Source organism: Pteropus alecto, unplaced genomic scaffold (assembly GCF_000325575.1).
Source record: "Pteropus alecto unplaced genomic scaffold, ASM32557v1 scaffold7, whole genome shotgun sequence".
Lineage (NCBI taxonomy): Eukaryota > Metazoa > Chordata > Mammalia > Chiroptera > Pteropodidae > Pteropus > Pteropus alecto.
The window spans coordinates 4,715,411-4,740,566 of NW_006494614.1; the positions used below are offsets into that span (position 1 = coordinate 4,715,411).

Below are 25,156 nucleotides of genomic sequence, written 5' to 3' on the forward strand. Positions count from 1 at the left end.
GAAACAACAAAAGTAATAGAAAATCTTTTACTCTGGTTTTCACGGTTTGAGAACACTTAAATAAGAATTCAATACATTGATATTTATTTTACAACAGACACTTTGGTGGCTGCTTCACAGCACACATAAATCCTGCCCTCAAACAGTTGGCAGACTATTAGATGAAGAAGATACTGGTACATATATAGCATTTACAAAGTTGTGTTTTTGCAAGATTTATAAGAGAGATGAAAACTGGAGAGAGGTGTAAGCACACATTAGGGGGCATACTGGCCAAGTATAAGAAAGAAGAAAGACTAAGGGACTGGCCGTTGATGGTGCAGAGCGGACAGTGAGTGGCAGGAAAAGAAAAAAACACTTTAGTTCAAAACCCGAGAATTCTGGTGGACTGATTTCTCTTTCTCTCCCATCTTCCCACCACACCTTTTATGTATTAACAAAAACAAACAAAATGATCAGGTAGTACAGAGAAAGTGCTGCAACATCAACCTCAACAAACCTGACCCCCTTCCAGTACCTTTTTGAATGTCACCACCAAGCCAAATCCAAAGAATCATCATAAGTAGGTTGTTCCTTAACCTTCAGCCTCCACATTGCATCATTTAAGTTTCAATAATATTACTGAATACTTGAATAATTTTGAATATATTTGTACTTCCAGGAACATGTCATGGTTTCACACTGTCATGCTTTTTCACATATGGACTATCAGCTGCTGGCAATGCCCTGTTTAGACCACATGACTGCACTAGTGAGCTGACAAATAAATAAATGACTTTATTGTTGTCCTTCTTGGTTGGAATTCTTCAGAGTCTCAAATAGTATGTGTTTTGTTTTCCTAAATGGACTTTAAATAGATGGACCATTTAAACGACTATGTACTGGCACTATGTTATACACTTGAATAACAAGGGCAAATCATTTATAAACACTGCCTAATAAAATAATATACAATATTGAGAACAAGTTAGAAATTTAAAAATTTATTTAAAGTTATAGTAGATAGTATGATGTATTTGTTATTGGTATCTGGCATGTAATAGGAAGCTGATAAATATTTGAAAGTAAGAAGAAAAGAAAATGGGAAAGTAAGAAAGAAAGGGAAAGAAAGAGGAAAATAGTTTAGATTTAAAAGTCCAAAAAGCATGATCTTTTCACATATTTTTAATAAAAAAAAATCAACTCTGTATAGATAATATTATATACGAAAACTCAATATGTAAAGAAAATATTCATTTCATTAGGTCTACACATACTTATTGATCACTTGCAGCATGCTTGGATTGTGTTAGGTGATAGAGATATAGCAAAAAATAAGATCTCTGTCATGTAGGAGCTTTACTTCTAGCAGTGAAAATAGATAATAAACAACAAGAGAAATTTTCAAATGACATAAGTAATATAAAAATGACAAAACAGGATTTGTGATCGAAAGAAATGGACAGAAAGTTTGGCTGCTTTTGATAAGATGATAGAGACAGCCTTTGTGAGGAGGTACTGCTTGAGTTGAAATGTATATAAATGAAGAGGAACCCAGACAAAGAAAATATCACAAGCACAGGCCCTGCTGTGGGAACAAATTTGTCAAGTTCAGGAACTGGAATAAAAAGAAAGGAGAGAGTGCATGGTATAAAAAAAGGACAAGTTAATAGGCCAAGTGATATAGGAACTTAGAGGCATATTCATGAATTGATGGGGAGCTAATGGAGACTGGCAGTAAGCATAGACTAGATTGTTGCTGAAGAAAGAATGGCCATCACCGTAAACATGCCCCGAAGACTGTGAAATTCTTCCTATGTTTCATGCCTGAAGTTCACATAATTGGCACTAGTTGAACTCTATCACCTTGGTTTCCACCAATGGCATATATAATTGAGTGGTGCTCAGTTCAATTAAACAAATATTTCCTCTCTTGACATCAATCTTGGCAATGATTTTTTTAATGTGATGCAAAAGCAACAGAATCAAAAATAAACAAATGAGATTACATCAAACTAAAAAACCTTCTTCACAACAAATGAAACCCACAACAAAATAAAATGGCAATGTACTGAAAGGGAGAAAACATTTGCAAATCATATATCTGATGAGGGGTTAATATCCAAAATATATAAATAACTCATACAACTCAATAGCACCAAAAAAAAAAAAATCCGATTAAAAAATGAGCAGAGGATCTAAATAGAAATTTTTTCAAAGACATAAAAATGGTCAACAGGTACATGAGAAGGTGCTCAACATCACTGATCATCATGGAAATGCAAACCAAAACCACGGTGGGATGTCACTTCAAACCTGTCATCAAAAATACAAGAGGTAACAAGTGTGGAGAAAACGGAATCCCTGTGCATTGTTGGTGGAAATGTAAATTGATGCAGTCACTATCTAAAACAACACTGAGGTTCCTCAAAAATTAAAACGTAGAACTACCATATGGCCCAGCAATTCCACTTATGGGTGTATATTTAAAAGAAATCAAAATATGATTTTGAAGAGCTATCTGCACTCCCATTTTCATTAGCAGCACTATTCACAATAACCCAAATATGGAAACAACTGAAATGTTCATCAACCAATGAATGGATACAGAAGATGTGACACACACACCCTCACACCCTCACACACACGCGCACACACACACACACACACACACACACACACACAAATATTATTCAGCCTTTAGGAAGAAGAAATTTCTCCCATTTATGACAACATGGATGGACCATGAGGGCATCCTTGTGAAATAAGCCAGATAGAGAAAGACAAATACTGTAGGGTATCACTTATGTGTGGAATCTTAAGAAAAAAAAAAAAAAGGTAAAGTAAAACTCATAGAAACAGAGAGTAGAAAAATGGTGCCAGAGGCTGAGGGATAGGGGAAGTAGGGAGAGGTTGATAAAAGGGTAGAAATTTTTATCTTTAAGATGAATAATGTCTGAGAATCTGATGTACAACATGGTGATTATAGCTGATAACACTGTATTATATAATTGAAATTTGCTGAGACTAGAACTTAAATGTTCTCAACAAATCAATCAATTAATCAATCAATCAATAGATCGATCAGTCAATGCATGAGCTGAGGGATGTATTAATTAGCTATATAGTGGGAATGATTTCATAATGTATATCAAATCACCACAATGTATACTTTAAATATCTTGTAATTTTATTTTTCAATCATACCACAATAAAGTTGAAAAAACAAATAAACATTTCCTGAGAGCCTACTACGTGCCTTTCACTTAGGTTAGTGATAGGGATACAAACATGAAAAATGTACTTTACGTGCCTCTCACTTACCTTAGTGATAGGGATACAAACATGAAAAATGTACTTGTCTTCGAAATTATACGATGTAAAGACAAACACATTAACATAGTTTTAGAATAAGACATTAAGTGCTAAGGTAGAGATATTGAAAGTCTGGTGTGAGAATTAATTGTCCTAGACTGCTGGTTTGGGGAAGGTTTCCTGGAAGGAGTAACGCCTCAGGTTTGAGTTAACTAACCAGGCCAAAAAGGGTGCTCCATGTATGAAGAACGTACAGGCTAAAGACGAGACACATTTTCACATAAATGAGTACAAAGAGGTCTTTCAAGTCAGTATTACTAAAGCTTAAAATATGAACTGAGAACCAATGGGAAATAAGATGTGAGACATAACGAAACAGATCAGGAAAGGTTTCAAAGCCATTTCGAGCTGTTCAAACGCTATCCTGAGGTCAATTAAAACCATTGACGATGTTGAAGAGTAGATTGGATCTAGTGAAATTTGCAGTTTAAATAGATCTCCGGCAAGTGGTGGGAAACAACTTGGACAAATTTTTTTCCCCAGCTACTATGCTGGAAGAAAATTGCTTCTCTAGAAATGCCAAACCTTTTCTGAAATTTTTAAATGCTTTTTAACCACGATAGAACAGTTTTAAAAGAGTTACCTAATATGTTGCTTATAGTCTCAAACATTTTTCTTTATAAATTAACTTTATAGTTTAGATACATGAATGCCAAGAAGAATAAAAAAGTGACTTGTGGTTTGCCTTATTAGCCTGACATTCTGCTAACAGAAGCCAGAAATGTCCTTAGTCTTCTATTACTCATGCCTCAGATTCCAAGATAGCAGTGAATTCATCTGACCTAGATATGACAGGGGATCCTCTCTGATGAATATTTGCAACCTTTTTGCAACTTTGTTCTGAAAAATCTTTATTTTTCTTCTGATTTGATTCCACAGTGGAAATTAAATAGATAACCATGTCTTCTTAAAAGCTGTATGTTTATAAATTTTGCATTTATTTTATCTGAAAGTGTCCACTGTCATCTTAGACATCTTACTTACAGTACATTGGCCTTTGGGCAAATCCCAGAAGCATTGCTCTGTGTTCAAGGCAGCACACACCTACAGTGAGGATGGAGGTCTTAGGTATATGTTTTAAATGTCTGTATTAAACTCTAATTAGTTAATCTGTCTGGAAACTCCTAATAACTTCAAAATCATAGCTCATTGGCCAATATTGATATATCGGTTTCACTGATATTATAAATGCATTATTAAACTACTGTCTCATTCATTTCACCTGTCACTGTTGTAATTCTTTTAAGAACCTGTACTTCTCCTATTCTATATTCAGAATTAGGCATAAGTGGTTAATGAAAACATGATATAGTTTGTTAATACATTTCTCTGGGGAGAAGATCAAAGATTTTTTTCAACATTTAACAATTGCTTATTTTCACATTAGAGACTAATGATTGAGCATTTGCACAGTTTTATGCATATAGAGATAAAGATAAATTGAGACATTAACCTTTAAATTCTGTGTTTGTTGTCTCTATTCTCTTTTTTCCAGTGTTTGATTTTCCTAACCTTCTTCCATAGCAAAGCCATTAAATATCATTGACACTATAAGTTTCTCCTCCAATCTAGGCCAAGGCCAAATATGCTTTTCCCTAGAAGAAAAAATAAATAAATAACCTAACTTGCATAAATGTGTTCATATTCCCTTGTTTATTTGCTCCTTCATTATTTCATTCACTTAATTATTAAAACTTCTTTCTCTTTAGTTAAAGCTTGAAAGACTGAGTTAAACACCAGAGACCCGGATTCCTAGCTTTGTAACTAATTGTGTGAGTCAGATAATTTAGCTTCCTTGGACCTTAATTTACTCATCTGAAAATGGAATGAATTAAATCCATTATGTTAATTAGGCCACAGGCCTCTAGCAGAATCTGATAACCATGAACTCACTCTTCAGAAACAAAAAAAATGTTGATATCCACATATGTATAAAAGTTTGCATCAGTTTTGGGCAACTCATGGAAACCTAAACCTGTGTATGAATGCTGAAGAGATTCATAGGCTCCTGGTTACGAACCATTGAACTAGATGGTCTCTACCCTGAAAGTTCCATAGAGCCTTGCTATTTGAAGTATCCTTCACAGCGTAACAGTTTACCTGCTAGTTTGTGAGGTTTCCAGGTTCTTTCCTAAACCTATTAAGAAAGAATCTACATTTTAACAGTATCTTCAGGTGACTCATGCGGACATTAAAGTTTGAGAAGCACAGCTATCTGGTTTGGTTTAAGTAAATGTTATGTTAAAGCTGAAAGGAAGACAATGAATGATCTCTTTCTTTTGCCTCCAAGATGTCCCAAAATACAGTCAAACCACAGCAAATGTTTTAAGTCCGGGACTCAGGTTCATGGATGAACTAAAGAGCTATCCAATGAAAGAAATTTAAGATTCTGGATTTTGTTTTATTCATGGAAGAAGCATTTATTTATATTATGTTATGATGTTTGAGTTGATGATAATCCTGATTAAATACACACGTTATTTGTGAAAGCTATCACTTCTAATGAATGGTTCCACTCACAGAACGAAAAGAGAAAAACCAAAACGTTAGTTTAGCTATGTAAAAGTAATTCTAATGACAGTTATTTATGTGAACCTCTTAGCATTTATGCCTTATAACCATGCTGGATAATAATGATTATGCAATCCATGCATAGACTCAATGAGTCAGATTAACATTGCTATAGGTTTTGTTTAATTATAGTAGCAAATCTCAGAGATATATTTAGTCTTCATAATTTGTTATTCTTGCATTATGGAAATTTGCTCAGAACCTTCTCAAATTAGGGTAAATATTAGTTAAAAAGGACTATGAATGCTGAAGAGATTCATAGGCTCCTGGTTACGAACCATCGAACTAGATGGTCTCTACCCTGAAAGTTCCATAGAGCCTTGCTATTTGAAGTGTCCTTCACAGCGTAACAGTTTACCTGCTAGTTTGTATCGAAGATGAAAATTAGTTTATTATATTAAGCTATTTAGTATTTACATAGAATCTCCATTTTGAAGCATAAATGTTTTGGTTCAAAACCTAAGAGAAATTTAAAACCATAAGTATTCACTCGAAGGGGTTAGACTTGCACCTTCATATTATAGCTGCCTAAAATTAAGGTTACTTTTGAAGTTTTCCTGGGTAGATGCCACATTAGTCTGCAAAACTGTGAGCTCTTATATTTCCAAAATGACTTCTTAAAATGGAAGAAGCTAAGTGTACTAGAAGGATGGGGGAATGTATGGATTAAGGGATAAGAGGAAACCAAATAAGATAAAAAGGAAATAGGTTATGGGTGGCAAAGGAGGTAGAGATGAAATGAACAAATTATGAATTTTTATGCATAGATGCAGAGTGACATTTACTGAGCCAGGAAAAGAGAGGATAAATTAAGATATTTTAAAAATATTCATGTACCTTTTGTCATACCAATAATAGTTACTCAATAATGCTCCACAATTAAATTAAATCTATCTCTCCCCCACTCCCCATGTCCTCTCTCTCTCCACTCCCTTCCTCCCTCTCCTTTGTGTCGTAGTAGCAGTGCTTCTTGGCATTCTAGAAAGGGTATAAAAGTAGAAAAGATAACTTCATCATTTTATTTCCAATACATATTTCTTACGTTTAGTAACTAACACTTCAAGTGGCTTAACTGAGTTGGTGGTTACTCACCCCTCTCTGATAAAAGCTTTTAAAAAACTAGCTCATTTGCCTATGCTCTTTTATTTAAGTCCTTTGCTAACCTCCTCTTATCTAAGTCATTGGTACCTTCTAGTTTTCCAATCCATTTATCTCATGCTTCTGCTTTGTGAGCAATAGGCAGTTGCTGCCGAAACAAATCTTTCTTATAAAGTTAAAAGTTGAAAAAGCAAGAAAATAAGGCTCATTCAAGTCCAGTTAAGAGTTTTGGTAACCTCCTTTGCACTGATTAAACAAGTACTCTGGGTTCAATGCAAGGGCAAGGTTTGGGTCCAATGAGGCAAGGGTGAAAGGATGTAGGTGATGGTTTCCTAATTACAGAACTAAATTGCCCCTATGAGTGGTGTTTGATAAAGAACTATGCCGTTCTGCTGCATCCCAAATTGATTCATGACGGTTTATTCATTTGCTAATCTAAGGCATTTATCTTGCACTTTCACATACTAGTCTAATAGATGTTTGTTGAATAAAGACAATAATTCAAGCAAATGATGTAAGAACATGCACTGTTCCTTATTCTATGTGAATTATACTTTATAGTCCATTTAGGAATTGATTTATTATTTATTTTTTATCTTTTTTGCTCTGCAGATTTAATTTCATACTAGATATCATTTCTTAGGTAAAGCAGGGACTAAGTGGGTAATAGGTTTTATAGTGCCTAACCATAATGCCACATACAATTATCTTTTAATAACAGTTATAATGATGATATACTCCTGTACTACTTTCAACAGTTACAATGATGATGCATGTCTCCCTCTTCCCAAGCAGATGCAGATACTACCTCTGCTCCTGGGCCTGCTTCATTCTGAGGACTGCTGTGCTTGAGGAAGGAGCCAAAGGACAAGAAGAACCCACAAGGATCATGAACTAAGATGGAAATAAGAAGAAAATACCAAAAAAATACTACAAACAAAAGTCAGATTTACCCTGCTCAACTAGCTCTGTATCGGGTTTATCTTTCCTGTCATTTTGTTTGTCCTATGGTTTCCCCTCCCAAGTTGAGAGTCTTTGTGTTTGTCTTTACAGCAAATTTAGGAATTGACATTTTATGAATTTAGAAAATTTAATAAGTTAAATGTTTCTGAATATTTAAATAAGTGATACATGCACATGTGAGTGTGTCTGTATGTGTTCACATATATATTTATGGATATGTATTATGTATAAATATATTTACAAGAGTATGTATATGTGTATGTACTGAATTTGCATGTATATATTTGTCATTTTGTGTTTTTATACACATAAGTATGTATGTATGTGAGGATATATTTGAGTGTCTATAAGTATGTTTAGATTTTGTTAATATCAAATTTGAGACAAGAGCTCATCTGCATAACTTTTTGGTTTGAAAATGAACTTTCTAATTCATTCTGGGCTATTTATATCTGGTCTACATCAATAGGATAATAATTTTGTGGTTCAGGATAATAATTTTAGGATGAAGGGAAATTTTAAGGATTTGGGCAATTTCCAGGGTAGGTAATTAATTGTGACGTATGTTTTCTGGACCCTGCTGTTTCAACTGAATGAGGAGTCATTTTCTTTTATAAGCAATTTTAATTCTATCTATGGATTGCTACACCCATGTTAGAAGTGGCTCTGTCTCATCAGCCAGAAAAATGCTCCTATTCAATACAAGTTCACTAACTACTTCGCAGCTTTAATTAGTAATCAAGAAGTTCCCAGTGAGTCTTAGAGGTGAGGTACAATTACTTTTTCTTCCATGAAATTCAACTCAGTATATTCAAAATCTTAGAACAAAGCTTAGCAATGGTTATGAAACTACTGATAATAAACTGGCTTTCAATATTTTTCATACTTTTACCAAAAGAGTGGTTTGCTGTTAAACTTCTTTTCTTTTTATCTGCATAAGGTATAATTAATTATACAAAATTTCAGCTCCTATTGTAGAGAGCTGGAAACCACATGTAATTTTTCTTAATAGGTTGGACTCTTTTCCTGGTTAGCAGCATAGAAACTTCTTGCTGGGAATCACAAAATTGTCATAACGAGTTGAACAGAATGCAAATCTGGCCTGAAGTTTTCTTACAATTGCTTTAATAATATATACGGTTCATCTATTCCTCAGGTTGCCATTAGGAATAAAAGCATATTTCAGTAGGATGCTGTTATGTCTCCTGTTACACAGCCTGTCTACAGACAGGGCCTGGCTTAAATCGGAAACCTGAAACATCATGAGATCACGTGGACATGGAAATAATAATGAAGTGACTCTAAATTTTCATACCTGGTTAGGAATAGACAGTTCTGAATGGAGGAAACATGGATAAATTTTACTGCCTACTTTTATATATAGAAAATTATAGTAAATTTCCCCCATTTATTTTAAGATTGAAATTTCCAATATTTATTTTTAAAAGAATATTTGCAACTAGTTATCAAGGAGAGTAAAACGTAATAAAGAACTAATGTACTTCGAATTTTTTCAGATATTTAATAAGCAATACAAACATAGTCTAGTATTTGTCTTCTTTCCTCCCTTCCTTCCTCTCACTTTCTTCTTCCCTCCCTTCCATCCTTCCATCTTTCCTTTCTTCTTTCTTTCTTTCCTTCCTTCCTTATCATCTTTCTAGTTTTTTTATTTTTGCTACAATTATGAATGCATTATGAGAAAAAAATTGTTGACCAAATAAGAGACATGATATTAATCAAGAACATTCATATATTAAATAATATAATTTTAAATATATATATCGTAAGCCTCTTTATAGTTATAGGGACAGAAATTTTGGCTCTGAGCTTCTTAGCAATCATTGGAAGAGATAATTATTTATTATCACCAGTAATAAAATCAGTATGACTCTTCTGAAAAAGTATGAGAAAATTTCTTCTGCAGATCATTGTAAAAGGGCCCTGTGTAATGTAGTGAACTGGATTTTTCAAAATATATTCATTTTAAATGCAGGAGTATGTTCTGTAGGGATCAATGTAGACTGAAAACGTAATAGTATAGTTCAGTAAAATCAGTTCTGGGTGAGGTGAGAACAATGCATTCCTGGTGCATATGTCTCACATTTAGAATATCTAAAGGCAAGATTAGAAATTGAAAAGCCACAGGCCAAGTTTGCCTACAGATCTGTTGCATTTGTCTTACTTTTATTTCGTTAGTTTGAATGCCTAGGGACCAGTGCTTCTCAAACTAACTACAGTGAAGCATTAGTTTTGTTTACAAATGTCCTATCCTTCATGAATCAATAGTTTTATACAATATAATTACAAATAAATTACTAGACAAAAATAAATGAAAAAGACAAACATATGAGCTCATATTTTCTATTATTATATTTAAGAGACATAAATTACTTTTAACTTGCTATAAAATTTTCTAAATCTTTCCTTTTAGTTTCTACATTTATCATAGGCCCATAAGAAACACTTTGCAAACCAGCCTGGACCTGTAAATCCGCTTGGAGTAGCACCTTTGATGAGGCCAATGACTTCCATTACTCCACTTCCCACCAAGAACCGTGTCTTACTCCGGACTCACTTCACTCACTTACACTGTAGGCTTGGCAACTGGAAGTAGCTAAATTTTGGACCAACTACCCTAGAACTATAGTCAATTTTCCCCCAAATTTTAATTTACATAACTAAGCTTTTAATGACTACTAGATAGAGTGGGGTCGAAGTATATTTTCTTATAAGTTACTAGGGTACAAATATTCTGTGGTACCATCTAAGGATACATCATCTGTTAAAAAAGTAGTATGCAGTTGGTGAGGGCAGATAATCTTTTAATCGCCCAAGTCGCTGCACTATGTTATATTCTTGCGGGGCAGCTATTCTAACTCCGTATGCAGGTAAGCTGCCTCTGTATATGATTTCTAGTCTTGGCTCCAGCACATAGTTGCTCCAGCAAGCCATGCAATCTCTTTGAATTTCCATATTCTTACCTACTAATCAGCGTTAAAAGCCTGTCACAATAATAGGCTTTATAATGAAGATCAAATGAAATAATGTGTGTCAATGTTCCAGAATGATGAAAATATTATTTGCACAAATTAAGTTATTTGTTTACAAACATATGTACTAATGTTCAAATGGCAAAGAATTAAAAAAATAAGTGAAATAATCATCATGTACTGTGTAACTTTTGAGGTATCATTGACATACACTTTACTTTTACATTCGTTATAAACCTCCAATATATTGTTACTATTGTTGTTTTAGAAAATTATCTTTTAGAGCAATTAAAACTTTAAACGATCTTTTATATTTACTTTTATTTTTACCATATACTGGAGTTCTTCATGTCTTTATGTAGATTCATGTTTCTGTCTGGTTCTTATTCCTATCACATGAAGTACATTTTAACATATCTTGTAGTACAGTTTTTGCTGCTTTCTTTTCATCTTTGATTTTCTGTAGTTTAAATATGATAAGTAGAGGGGTGTGTATGTACTTTAATTGTTTGTTAGTTTAAGTTATTTGATTTGGAGGTCTCTTGCCTTTTTGGATATGTGATCTGATGACTTGCATTATTTTTTAAAATTCTCAAGAAAAATCTAGCTCAGTGCTTGGTTTTGTAAAGAAAGTTTCTCCTATCTCTTCAGATATTTCTTCTGCTTTGTTCTCTCTCTTCTTCTTCTATTTCATGTATCATAGACCATTTTATGTTGTCCCTGAACTCTTAGATGCTCTGTTCTGATTTTTTGTTTCTGTTTGCCTTTTATTCTTTTTATCTGCTTTTTTTTTTTTCCAGTTTGGCTAATATCTAATAACCTATCTTTAAGTTCACAGATCCTTTTCTCGGAGATACTGAGGCTACTAATAAGCAAATTGAAGGAATTTGTGATTTGTGGTCACATTTTCTTTTATTTCCAGCATCTTCATTTGACTATTTCCTATAGTTTCCATTTTTCCTGCTAAAATTCTCCATCTGTTTATGTATATTGTTCACCCATTCCATTAGGTCTTTTAACATATTAATAATAGCAATATTAAAGTCCTTGTTTTATAATTCCAACCCTGGATCATCCTGAGTCTGGTTTTCTCCATTGCTTTGACTCTTGACAATGGGTTGATATAGTTTCTCATTTAATATTAAATGACAAACATCAAGTGTAAAACAAGTGAGACTTGTAAAACATACTTATGCCTGAAAAATGAGCATGCCTGATCTATTCTAAGACCATTAGTTTGGGGCATTGAGTTAATCTAATTATAAGTAGAGCTTCAGTGCACTAAAGACTTCAAATTCCTATAGAACAGCCTTGTGCATATAATGGAGGCTGGGGCTGAAATAGAGTGGGATTTTTTGCTTTACCTACAGTGATGGCCAAACCTCTAATCTGCATCTACATTACTGAAGGAAACTCACTTTTGTCTCTCACCCTACTTCCAATATTTCTGATAAGCACCTGATGGAAGTCCACGTAAAAGCATTAGTGAGTGAGTTCCAACTCCCCTTGTGTCACGAATGACTAGAGATTTTATATAGTCATTTTAGCCCATGCTCAAACTTTTACAATTTGTTAAAGTTTAAGCTGACTTCTTTTTAGTCATTTGTATGGCAGCCAGGTGTTATTTTGTTCTCTGCCACATATGACACCATCGCCATGACCCATTTCTTCAGAAGAGATCTACCCACAGATTAGCAATTCTGGAAATGTTTGCCCTATGAACTTAGTTTTCTGATGGGCTCAAGAAAAGTTATGATTTTGTAGCTTATCTGGCTTTTTCTCATTGTTAAGATTCATCCTAAGTAAAACAAGAATCTTTCAGTTCATGAGTTTTATTTCTTGGGAGAAAATTGTATACCACACCAATGTAGTAATAATTAAAGTAGAAAATTTATTTTCTATGTTACTTAATTTTGTTATGGAAACTATGATTCTTATTAGTTCTTTGCTCATTATATGCTACTTCCTGCATTACTATGCAATATTCTGAAATGTCCAAAATTTTTCTAGTGGCATGGAAGAGTGAATGTCACTTGTTAAATATTTAATTGGAAAATACACTCATTTCATTTTTTACAAACTGAAATGATCATGTCTTTTTGAATTATTAAATATGGAGAAAACATATTTACTGAATGAGAATTTATAGTGCCAGTCAGTGTTTTAGGGATTTCTACATATTATCAAATTTCGCATTCACAATAATAATGCAAAATTTTTACATAATGGGAAAAAGAGTCATAGATATACTAAGATATTTGACTTTGGTCTCTCAGTTAGTAAATAGTCAGATGAGAATCTTAACCCATTTATGTCTAATTACAAATCTATGTTTTTCTTCTATATGAAGCAGTGTTTCCATGGATCCCTGTTATAACATAGGTAAATATTTATCCTTATCAATCTATATTTGTTGCTTTGAACCCTCTTCCCTGTACATTATTTTTATATTCTGTTGTCCAAAATCTTCATCTTTTCTTTTTTTGTGCAAGTTTGCCACTGTCATGTTCAAAACAAGCCAGTCATTTCCTGACCTTCCAGGCTTCCCATAGAATCTTATCTATCTTGTATCTAATTAACTCCAACCTTTTTATTATCCTAAATAACATATATTTTATCAGTTCTAAAGCAGTCATTTGTTAATGTTGCTCTTAAATATAGGGACAAAATTATTACCAAAGACCACTCTATTCTGAGAAAAATAATAAAAATTCAATTAGTTAGAACTCAAGAATTTAGAATTCTCAAATTTCCAAAGTGTCTAAATAAAATCAGGAAAACACAGCCCTTGAAGTGAAGAAAAGATGTAGTTGGCCTATGAAAAACCAGCAGACACAGAACAGGAGCCAGAGAAACTATCATTTCATCTGATTCTTCAAGTTCACCGCATAGAAAGAAAGGGAGCTTTCTCTTAGAGAAAGTCTTATTTATGTTTTTTTGTGTGTCTCTTTAGAACACAAATAAGCAATAAGAGGCAGAAGAAATGGGAAAATTAGAGAAAAAAGGCAGGGCCAGGGAGAGATACCTCAGACCTGGGGTTGGCAGTACTGGTTACAACAGCAATAAGAATCAGGGCAGAGTGGTGACAAGAGCTGCAAAGGCAGGCATGCATGAGCAGCAGACATTTGAACATTAGAGAAAAAAACACTATGACAAAGAAATGAAGTAAGAATATCTATGGCAAAAGGTAAAAGGAGAGTATGCTTATCTTCAGTCTATGGCTCTGATAAAAGAGAAAACTCAGAGGCTTTGAAATTTCTAACCTAGGGTTAGAAGAGAAGTCCACCCTAGATAATATAAATATCTGACTCCCAGACTTTGATGATTAAATAAAGTCTTGCATTTAATTTTGTGACCCTCAAAATTTCTAAAATATATAATCTTGAGGTTTCACTATAAAGTAATTCTAAATGTTTCAGGATGTCACAAAACTAGGAAGGAGCATCAGAATTTGGATATTTACATGTTCATAACTAGACCAATGGTCATTAGGGCTCTTAAAGATTATTCCAGCTCACATATTTTATACATCTTCCATTCAGTTATTACTCATGAGACATAACTTTGTAAAATATCTCATGGTAAGGTCAATGTTAATGAACATTGTTACCTTCAGTCCATCTCTACAAATATTTATTGAATACCCTCTATGCATCAGTTGGGGAGCTAGGCACTAGGAATATGAAGATTAATAAGCAACCAGCTTCAGAGTAATCCAGTAGGGAAAACACATATAAACATATAAGGCCAATGTAATGTTGTAAGATTATTACATGGTACAGATAATCTTGCACATTATACGAATACAGAGAAAAATCATGTGTCCCAGTCTGGAGTATAGGAGATGCCTATTAGAGAAGATGACAGATATGCTCAGTCTTGAAGAAACAGTCTACAAGTAAGCAAAATAAAACAGCAACAAACCGTTTTCTTTTGATTATTTGGAAAAATTTAGGCATGCTTCAAACTGCAGAATATTAGAGAAACATTAAGGCCATAAACAAACATACATATATCCCATTTTTATTTAATAAATTTTTATTTATAATCTACTATAATTAGACAAAATAGACATTTCTTATATCTGGTGGTTTAGGTGCAAATTTTAAGTTTCCGTCATAAAAATTCTCAATTCTTTAATTTGTCTTACACTATAACATATATAGTCAGGAGTAACTAATTAAGAGTCTAATGATGCATTTTATTTTTTTCTTAATATACATTATAATTTTATTTATTTTATTTAAAATTATTGGGGTGATATTGTTAATAAAATCAAATAAGTTTCAAGTGTACAATTCAACAGTATGTCGTACATATATTGCACTGTGCATTCACCACCCAAAGTTGAATTTCCTTCCATCACCAAATATTTAACCCCCTTTACCTCTATCTACCTCCTCCCTCCCTCCAATGATGCACTTTAAATACAATATATTAGCTTTAAAGTTTCCTTCTTGTTTTTCTGTCTTAGTGAGAGATTCATCAATCTCAGCTGTCACATATTTAAAGCATTCCATCATTAGGAAGTAGCAAGGATGAACATCTATTATACCATAGATAAGGAGCCTACCAAAACAAGCATTTATTGAAGTCCTTTGTCATTGTTTGGAAACAATTTCCCATGGGTCTCTCACATCTTTGCACATCTTATAAAAGAAGCACTGGCGGCTTTTGTTCTGAACTATTTTTAAAAAATAGCTATAAAGCACACAGCCTTGGAAGATAGAAATAGCATCTTCTTCTACAGCAAAAAGAGGCATGTTTACCATCCATTGTAAAAGATTTGCATTCCTTAAATTCAGGGTCCCTTTCTTATAATGTTAGATATGATTTGGTCTCCTCTCTGTTGCCTTGTGGAAACTGGAAACCAATGCAAAAATATTGATACTCTTACTACTGATATTGCTGTGAATAATCAAGTATCCTTCATCTCTGATCCAGGAGTCTTAATGTCTTCTACCAGCATCCACGAATCTGTGGCAGGCTTTCATATCAGCTTAAAAGCAGAGTCACATCTCACACCTTTCAGAGTTTTTGATAATGTTGGTGATAAGGATGGTCTGCTGAGAGAGACATGGCTTTCTTTCTAGAAAAGAAAGGATGAGGGTCTCACAGATCCATTAATGGGATTTGAGAGAAGTCTATGGGAATCAGTAACAAATTATATAGTCAACCAGGCAACAAATGGTCCTCTACTTTTTTGCCTCTTAATGAAGAGGAATGGAGGAGGTCACCACTAGTTAAGTAACAAGAAATAGGTAAAATATAGATGTCTAAATGCTATTCTGTTGCTAATTCTTTTCTAGGTGGAAGGATCCTTGCCTATCCGGTGGCCAGCCTCTGATATGCAGCGCTAATTTTCGACAGCATATTAAGATTTGTACTGGGTAGGCAGAAGATAGCTCCTCATTTCAGATATTAGAGAGCAGCACAGGTACACTGAGTGTGAAAGGGGGAACTCCATGACCATAAACCAGGTAATTACTAGAAGTCTGACTGATTCACATGAAAAGAAGCCATGGAGCATATTGCTTGTAAAGGAATAATGCCAAGTAATAGGTCGTCTTATGGTTAAACCTCTCCTTCATTCTATCATGCCAAACTTAGACTCATTTGGAAGGGACAGTAAAAATCTCTTAAGTGTTTTTTACAGTGATTTCTGGCTGCTATAAGGGAGTGTTAGCTCTCTTAGGGAGATTGTCCTGAGATAGTAAACCTCTTGTGGGAAACCATATTTGAGCTCTTACTGCCCTGGATTGAGTTTAGAATTCTGATGAAGTTGACCCACTGAAGAATGAGGAAGAGATCCTAAGAAATCTAGATAAATTCTTACCATCACCATCATTGTGCAAGAAAACTCCCCCAGCCTTAATGTTGAAACCATTAAGGACTTAAGAAATGTTATTCTAGATAATGGGGCAGCTAATGCCCCAAATTAAGGTGAATTCCTTAAAGAAGGTCACCACCTTGAGTAAGTCAGAGGTCACAAATCCCATTGTGGCTATAGTTTTTGAGTCCAGCGATTCCTAAGGCTGAAATAGGTGGTATCAGCTATGAGAGTCTTGCTCCCTCATACAGAGTATTGGGTGGGCCCAAAAGACTTGACGTTTATTTGGTTATTCCATGACCCATTGCCACATTATGTGAAACTGAAATTACATACGAAGGCTTTCTCTTTCCTTGCTCCCTGATTCCTCTCTGACCCTTTACCTTGATCTATAATTTAAGAGAAATATTAGAGGCCAAGGTATAGCTATCCCCAAAAGAGATCAAAGGACATATGTACCCATCTGAGTATGTTGCATCATTTTAGGGAAGAGAAGGAGTCAGACTTTTATGGCTATGTTAAATGTGGATGCCCATGTTGCTCTCTTACCTGGATCTATTTTGTCCCAAATTGATATCACTCAGATTCAGCTAATGGCATTTAGGTAGAATTCAGTGGAAAAGGCAAGCTAACATGATCTTGTTGATGGACAACTCTGGGCAAATTTAATGTAATATTTTTGTGGTTTACACATCTGATTGTATAGTAGGAATTAATGTGTGATATGCTTATATTTCATCATCCATTAAGTGCCTGAGAAGATTATCACAATTGGGAAAAGCCACATGTAGAGAAGTGCTAATGGCCCATGTAAATCACCTTCTAGCCCTCTCCTTGTTTCTTCCCAGATGGTCCAACAGAAAAAGCATAAAATCCTGAGAGGAAAAAGGGAAACTACAGCCCAGATTAGACTTCAAGGCAATATGGGCAGTAAGAGATGCAATATTTTAATGCAACAGCCCTGTATGACCAGTGAAAAAGACCAAGGACTGGAAGCTTAGAATAAATTATCATTAACTACTCATTTTATTGAGTCCACTGCACAGACTAAACATTTGCTGTGCTATCTTGGACAGTGTCAATGCCTCAATGCCTTTTTTTCTATCCCACTGGCTCCTGAGATAAAACACTAACTTACATTCATGTGTCATGGCCACCAATATACATTTGTAGTAACTCCCCAAGTTACTACAGGCTATTTCCAGGGGTAGCTAAATTCCTCTGCCATTTGCCATCAGTAGGTGGGTAGTGTGAGTTCCTCTACCCTCTATTGTACAAAGCTTGAACTATATCATGATAACTTGCTGATGACAAAGTCAGAAGCTTCTGTTAACAATGCCTTGACTATGGTGTTATCATACTTCCACTAGCCAGGGTGGCTGATAAACCCTGACAAATCAGGGCTCTGCTTGTCAAATAAATTTTCTTGGGACTATATGGGCAGATTTGCAATATTCAGTCCCCTTGGCAGTCAAAGAAAAACTGCTGTCTATTCAACTCCAATCGACAAAAAAATCTTTGGGTACTGGAGATAGTATGGACCTTACTTGGACATTCTACTTACACCTTCATTTCAGTTAATCCAAAAATTACCATCCTTTCACTGAGGCCCTAACCAATACACTGCATTTGAAACTGTCCATTAAGCTGTGGTGTGCTCTCTACACCTGGAGCTCACATCCCGAACAGACCTGTGAGATACAAGTCTCTGTGACTGATAATTTTACTGACTAGAGACTCTGGAAAAAGAAGACATGCTTTACTTGCAGTTCCCCTTTGGGAGTCTGGACAGGTTATCTTCCTAACATGCAAGGTATACCCCTCCCAGGTACACATCTTTTGTGAAGCAGCTATTAGCTTGCTACCGAGCTCTTGTCAAAATTGAACTCATTACCCATGGAGGTTTTGTGACTGTTTGGCCTGCCATTTTCATTCTGGGGTGTGTCAACTCAAACTCAGTGACTAACAATGTGAAAAAGAGTCCTACAGACTCACTTATCAAATAGAAAGGGTATATTCAAGCCCTCAGTTTGCCTGGCTCCTGTGGCATCTCAGTTTTACATGAAAAAAAAAAAAATAGCTCTCCCAAATTGTTGCAAGGATCCTAAATTTAATTTTCTGTTGAATCTGCCATTCCCCACCAGGCAGCTCTCACATGATTCAATCTCTATTCCCCTTAATCTGACCAGGAAATGTACCATAAACAGCAGGGTTTGCCTCCAGCTTCTGCATTTCACATGTGAAATACCCATCAACACCTCTGCCTGTCTTTTCCATTCCCATTTCTGTAACTATTGCTTAGACATTCAGTGAGGTAGACAAATGCCACCAGAATGTTGATGGAGACAAATAGGACAAGTAGATTGATTGCCCTCATGCAGCCCCTCCAGAACAAGAACTAGAATCAGTTATTCATGCTTAACTTAGAGGATAAAATCTCAGACCTTTCTTGGGTCTTACTGTAAGTCAGCAAGGATTGGCTACTGAAATAGCCCAGTTGTCTCCTATAGGTCAAGGCAGTGAAGCCATGGTTATCATTAACAGCTTTGTGTTCCTTTGTATCATACAACCATATGATAATAAATATTCATTATCGGAGATTCAAAATTACCTTTTGAATTGAAATGTATTTTGTTAAAGCGATTTATAAACTTTTAATTGTTGAATAGATATTATGTATATTGTTCAGTCTCCATTTCCTCCCTCTTCTGTACATTTCCTTTAAATGTACCTTACAGATTTAGGTTTCTTAAAAGGCAAATTTGATATTTTAAATATGTTAAAGTGTAAAATGAGTTATATTTCATTTAAAAAATTACCCTATGACCTTTGAGAATTGAATTAACTGTAGGTTTCATTAGTATGGGGCATTATATATTAATTCATAATAATAGGTTCCTACATTGTCAAAAAATTTTTGTCAGAGTTAAAATAAATATGGAAATCAATGTAAACATATGCTACTTTCAAGACATAGATTATTTTTGTCCCAAAACTTAGTCACGGCATACTACCATCTATTTTGGCAAGGCATATTAAAATTAAGTTGTAGTCTTTTTAATTTTCCTTTGGACACCTTTGTTCAGTAACATGGTGGCTGTCCTGGATTAAAGCCAACTGTTTGTTCTTATCTGTCCCTTCAGTTATACTGTAAGCTCCTTGAGGCCAGAACATATATCATATTCATCCTCGTGTCTGTAGTTAACATCTCAGTTCTTGCCAAGCAGTAGGCCCTCAATAAGTGGAGACTGAATTATACTCCAAAGAAATTAGATTATGGGAGCCTCAGAGATGTAGTTCTCCTTTCAGTTAAGTCTGCATCTTGATTGATTTAAAGAAGGTCATTTCCTAAGACAAGGGTTCCTCTTCTGCTTTTGAAGTACCCATCCAGCAGTCCAAGATCATAGAGTGCCCTAACTTCCATCGACCCAGGCACACTTAAACGATGCAGTATTCTTCCATATAGATAGTAATCTATATCACCATGTTACTCTTCCTAGATAACACTGATGAGCCCCCACAAGAATACATTTGAAAGTTTATTTTTTACCCAATAATGATGACTTTTCCCTATTGATTTAGTCATTCACTTTAATTGATCTGTCTGGCCATAAGTGAAGAGAAAGCTAAAAGTGCCAGGATTTTTAATTGTAGACTTGGAAATTTGTGAAATAAATTTATCTTCGCAGACTACCTGATCTATTCACAGACTACGGTGACAAAAAAACAAAAGCATATGGATACACAAACTTTCTCTCTGGTGACAAAAAGATTGAATATGGGTAAAGAGGAAGTATAAGAAACTGTAAGTTTATCTCCACTGTTTTGCTTGCAGAAACTAAAATCTGTTTTTAGAACTATTTTTCAATGAACTGTCTATTAAAAGTTAAAATGAAAGTGTCCATGGTACACAGTTACCATGAAAGAAACTTATATTGTATGAAGAATTTATAATAAAAATTAAGCAAAAAAATGTTTAAGAATTTTTAGGTGAATTGGCAACAGTTAAAATTTAAAAATATTTCCCAAGCTTTAACCTGAAGGTGGGAAAGAATAAGCAGAAAAACACCACATTCAACTATGATGGTTATAGGACTAAGCATTCCCTGAGGAAGGTGCAGATTTTTATTTCATTTCATTTTCACTTTTCTCAAATGAAGTTCTCCCTTATTACCTTATTAAAATAAAAGGAAATACTGATATTTATTTTATAGAAAGACATACAACATGAGACAAGAGACCTGGATTCTAATTCTGTTTCTATTATTTACTTAAGAAACTTGAGTAAGTTAGTTATTAGTGAAATGATGGAAATGGAATGCCCTCTACATCCTCTAATTAATGTCTAAATTCTGTGATTCCTTATATTAAGAATGCCACTCATTTCATTGCAGCTATTTGAATAAAAATGGTTTTTGCACAGTCCCATGTACAATCACATAATCTAAATGTTTCTTTCCTGTAGAAATTTAATTGTACATGAGAGTTGATCTTATGAGAGTATCACTTTGATAGCATTGTTGTAAAACTTTGATTGAAACATTATACTAGTTTTGAAATATTTGTTTTGCTTATTTGCTCTTTGAGAATGTTTTTTTTTGTAATAGTCCATGCACTATAGAATAAAGAGAAAACAAAGCCGTCCCTAAAGTATATAATATATCATACTTACAAGTACAATTTGAGGATGATTTTGAATTAATAAAATTTGAAGCATTTTATAATATACAAACTCTAGTAAATTTGTAAATAAAAATATAAAAATCAATAACATTGAATAATACATCCACAAATGTATATAGGAAAATACGATATATATTTATTAAGCTATGAAGTATGTAATTATCCCTCCACTAAATATTTTTGCCTTCATAAGACAAGAAAAACACATGGATCTTTAGCTAACATTGTAATTTTAGGTTTGTGTGAGTATGTGTGTTTTCCTTCTCAAGGTTTTTTTTTTTTTTTTAATTTGTCCAGAATTTTATTTAGGTAGATTAGTTTACACAAAGTAATTTACCTGTAATCCCATGGGTTTTACTGACTAAAATGAATGCATCATTTAATTTTTTAAAATATATTTTCATTGCTGTAAGTAAGATATTTCTTAAAATTCAAGTTGAAAAACAGCTGTTATCTCAAATACCAGAATAATAGAACTTGTAGTCACCTTTACTTGTGTAAAAAATTTAAGCAAGTGTCCATAGGTTTTTATCTTTTCTATTTCTCTCTTCCTGCCTGATTTCCCTTCTTCAGCCCACCCTTTTCACCACACACAAGACAAAAAAATGGTTTCATTCACATGGCACATTCAACTAATTGCAGCCTATTGATGAAATAATCTATATCATTTCCACAATTTTAAATTACTTTACCACTGTAAACACTTAATTTAGACCTATCCCATCCTCTAGGTGGCATATAGTTATGAGTATTATAAGATACAACTTAATGATACTCAAAGATTATGCCATTCAAATATTGGTATGTCTTGTCTCCCCAAGTGTTATATTTAACTGTTTTACATAGCCTTAATAATGACAATGACATTAAATTTAGGCTGATCTTCAGTTCCAGCTCACCAAGAGTTCTTAATAAAAATTCCTCTGTAATTTATGGCAGATTAATTATTTGCATTCTCATAGACAATTCTGAGACCATTTTAATATTACATGTATACAAGCACACATCCTTACAAAAGCAATGATGAGACATTTCTGGTATTGTTTAGAACTTGACAATTATGATTATGTGAGCACATATTGTCTTGAACTTGTCATTTACATGATTATGGGCAATAATTGATCAATGTCAGCATTGCTCTTCATTTTCCCTTTTGTTCAATCAAGATATATCTTTTCCAATACAGATTCACTATTGTTGGACATATTGCATATACTAAGCACTCCACTGTCATCCAAAGTGGAAAAGCATTTAGAGAAAAAAAATTAAATATTTTGATTCAGCTCATAACTTATCTATTAACTATCCATCTGATATGACCAATGTGAATATTTGCAGTAATTGTAAGCTTAATACTTAGTTTTGAATATACTTCTTAGTCAATAACTAAATTTTACCAACTAAGATTTCTGAATTTAGAAAACCAACAATAAAGTCATCACTCATAGGCCCTCCTGACTTTAGATGTGGCTCTCCACATTTACCTAAAAACACCCCTTGTCAGTGACTTGCTCATTGCATTTCTGCCTAAATCTACAAACAAACAAACAAACAGAGAGAGAGAGAGAGAGAGAGAGAGAGAGAGAGAGAAATAAAGGCTTGGATACAGTTTGAGTTAAAACAAAATTGCCAAAATTCTTGATATTTAGGGGAAGGCAAGATTTTAAGGCAATTCTTACCAAATTCTCTAGATAATTGCTCAACTCCCCCCTTCTATTTCTCATATAGGAAGAGACTGGCTCATTTAAAGTAAGGAAGCACACATCCTTCTCCATCTACTGTGAGAGCAAGAATGACAATTTAATTCCTATTTTCTTAAAATTTTTTAAAATAACAATAATATTATTACCAGAAAATTTGTATCCACACACTGCATACTCAAATGTGGCACCTTTTAAAGTTTCTAACATTTATTTCTGAATGCTCTTATCTGCATTGCTTAGAACACAAGCCCTATGACCAAGAGTTCTATAGAGTAATGCTGAAATATGCTGAAATATTCGGTAAAATATGCTGAAATTAATACCATGTCATCACTTCTTTAAAAAACTAAATCATAAATTGTGTGGGGGTAGTTTTGTTTTGAAGGTTTCAATGCAGGGAGAATCAGGAGTACAAATTTTAGCATTTAAATGGTCTCTCCCTGTGCTCACTCATTCCTTCACCTCCCTTGCTCATATTCATTCACTGAACACAACTTCCTTTTTTCTCTCAAGCTAATTAAAAAATACTAAAACGTTAAACATGGTTTCTCAAGAAAGGGCTGCTGCCCAAAGAAAACTTCTACAGAAAGACTGTGTGGAAGCTAAGATACTACACAACACCAGAAGCACCCAGATAGTGCAGCAGCTTTTTAGTACGTTTTCTGATCCTACTATGTCCCTCTGCTAGCTACTAAATCTAAAGAAAAGTAAGGGCTTTGGCTTATTGCAAATTAAAAGATTTCAAAAGGTGAGTTCGGTGCTACTCCATTCTCCTTTAAGAAAAAAGCTTCTTATTCTCAAGAGTTGAAGAGATTTTGATAGTGCTGTTGCTGAAGGAGATCTATCACCCAGTCAGGTGCATGGTTCTCAACCTGGAACTAAGACCGATTCCGGAAGAACAGGTAAATAGGGGCGTTCCTTCTTATCCGCTGAGGTGTCTCTAAATGAATACAACGAGTCTGAGCTATGTAAACGGTTGTGCTCTTTTAAAACAACAATAGCAAAAAGTTCAGTCGCAAAAGGTTTTTTTGTCTGTCTTTTTTCATGCTTGATCATACCCTAAACAGCCCAGGTGCCGAGAAACACACAAAGTAACTGTACACAAGCCAGGATCACCGCGCGTCTGTGTCAATTTCCCGAGATGACTGTCGGAAAAGCTGGAGAGGCACCATCGTGTCGAGGGAATGAGGTCAGAATTCACTGGGAAGACCATTTGCTCTGCGAAGGAATACGGCGGGACAGTGCGGGCTCGGGAGCCAGGCTTTGGAAAAGGAGGGAAGGTGGGTCAGGGGCGGACTTTGTGGAGAAGGCTTTGTCAGTGCGAGACCGGTGAAGAGTGGCAGATGGGGGCGTTTGCAGGCTGGCAGAAGCGGGAAATCAGAAGGGGGAAACGTGGGGACAGAGAGGACAGAGAGGACCTTGTTTGGGGTAGCAGGAGGGTCGGAGCCATCTACTGCTGCTGCTAGTGTGAGAGCTCCGGAACTGGAAGGTGAGGCAAGATCGTGGGCTGCCCAGGAGGGAGAGGGGTTCAGGTTGCCAGCAGGTGGAGTTGAATAAAACAACCCCTCGGGGACTACACTCCCGAGACACACTCCCGAGACCACCTGCCTAGAGGTTGAGGAATCACAGCCGGTGGTTTGGGGTACCCTCTTAAGCCAAAAGATGTTTTCTCGGCTCCCAGCCTTTGAGCCCGACCCCCTGAGCTTTCCAAGCTACTCACCGGTCCTGAGAGGAAAGCGCCATGCGGGCGCGCGCGAGGGCTGCGCGGCGCAGGCGGCATGCAGGGCCGGGAGGCGGCGGCGGCGCTGTCCTAGGAGCGGGACTGGATCCCGGGGACTCAGAGGTGGCGGTAGCGGCGGCGGGGGCGCAGGGAGCTGCAGGCGGGGAGGGCAGTGGATCCCGAGCTGCTGCGCCGCGCGCGCTCTCTGCCCATCTCCGGATCCGCTAAAGCGGCTACTGCTGCT

The 25,156-nt window shown here is 35.1% G+C and overlaps 1 protein-coding gene across 1 annotated transcript in view; it reads right to left on the minus strand.

Moving 5' to 3' along the window:
• The window catches only part of FUT9 (fucosyltransferase 9), a 157,155-nt gene extending 131,999 nt beyond the window's left edge, over positions 1-25,156 (minus strand). Inside the window, exon 1 of the mRNA XM_006926291.1 lies at positions 24,913-25,156. The gene's annotated coding sequence lies outside the window, so the exon portion shown is untranslated. The remainder of the gene's footprint in view (positions 1-24,912) is intronic.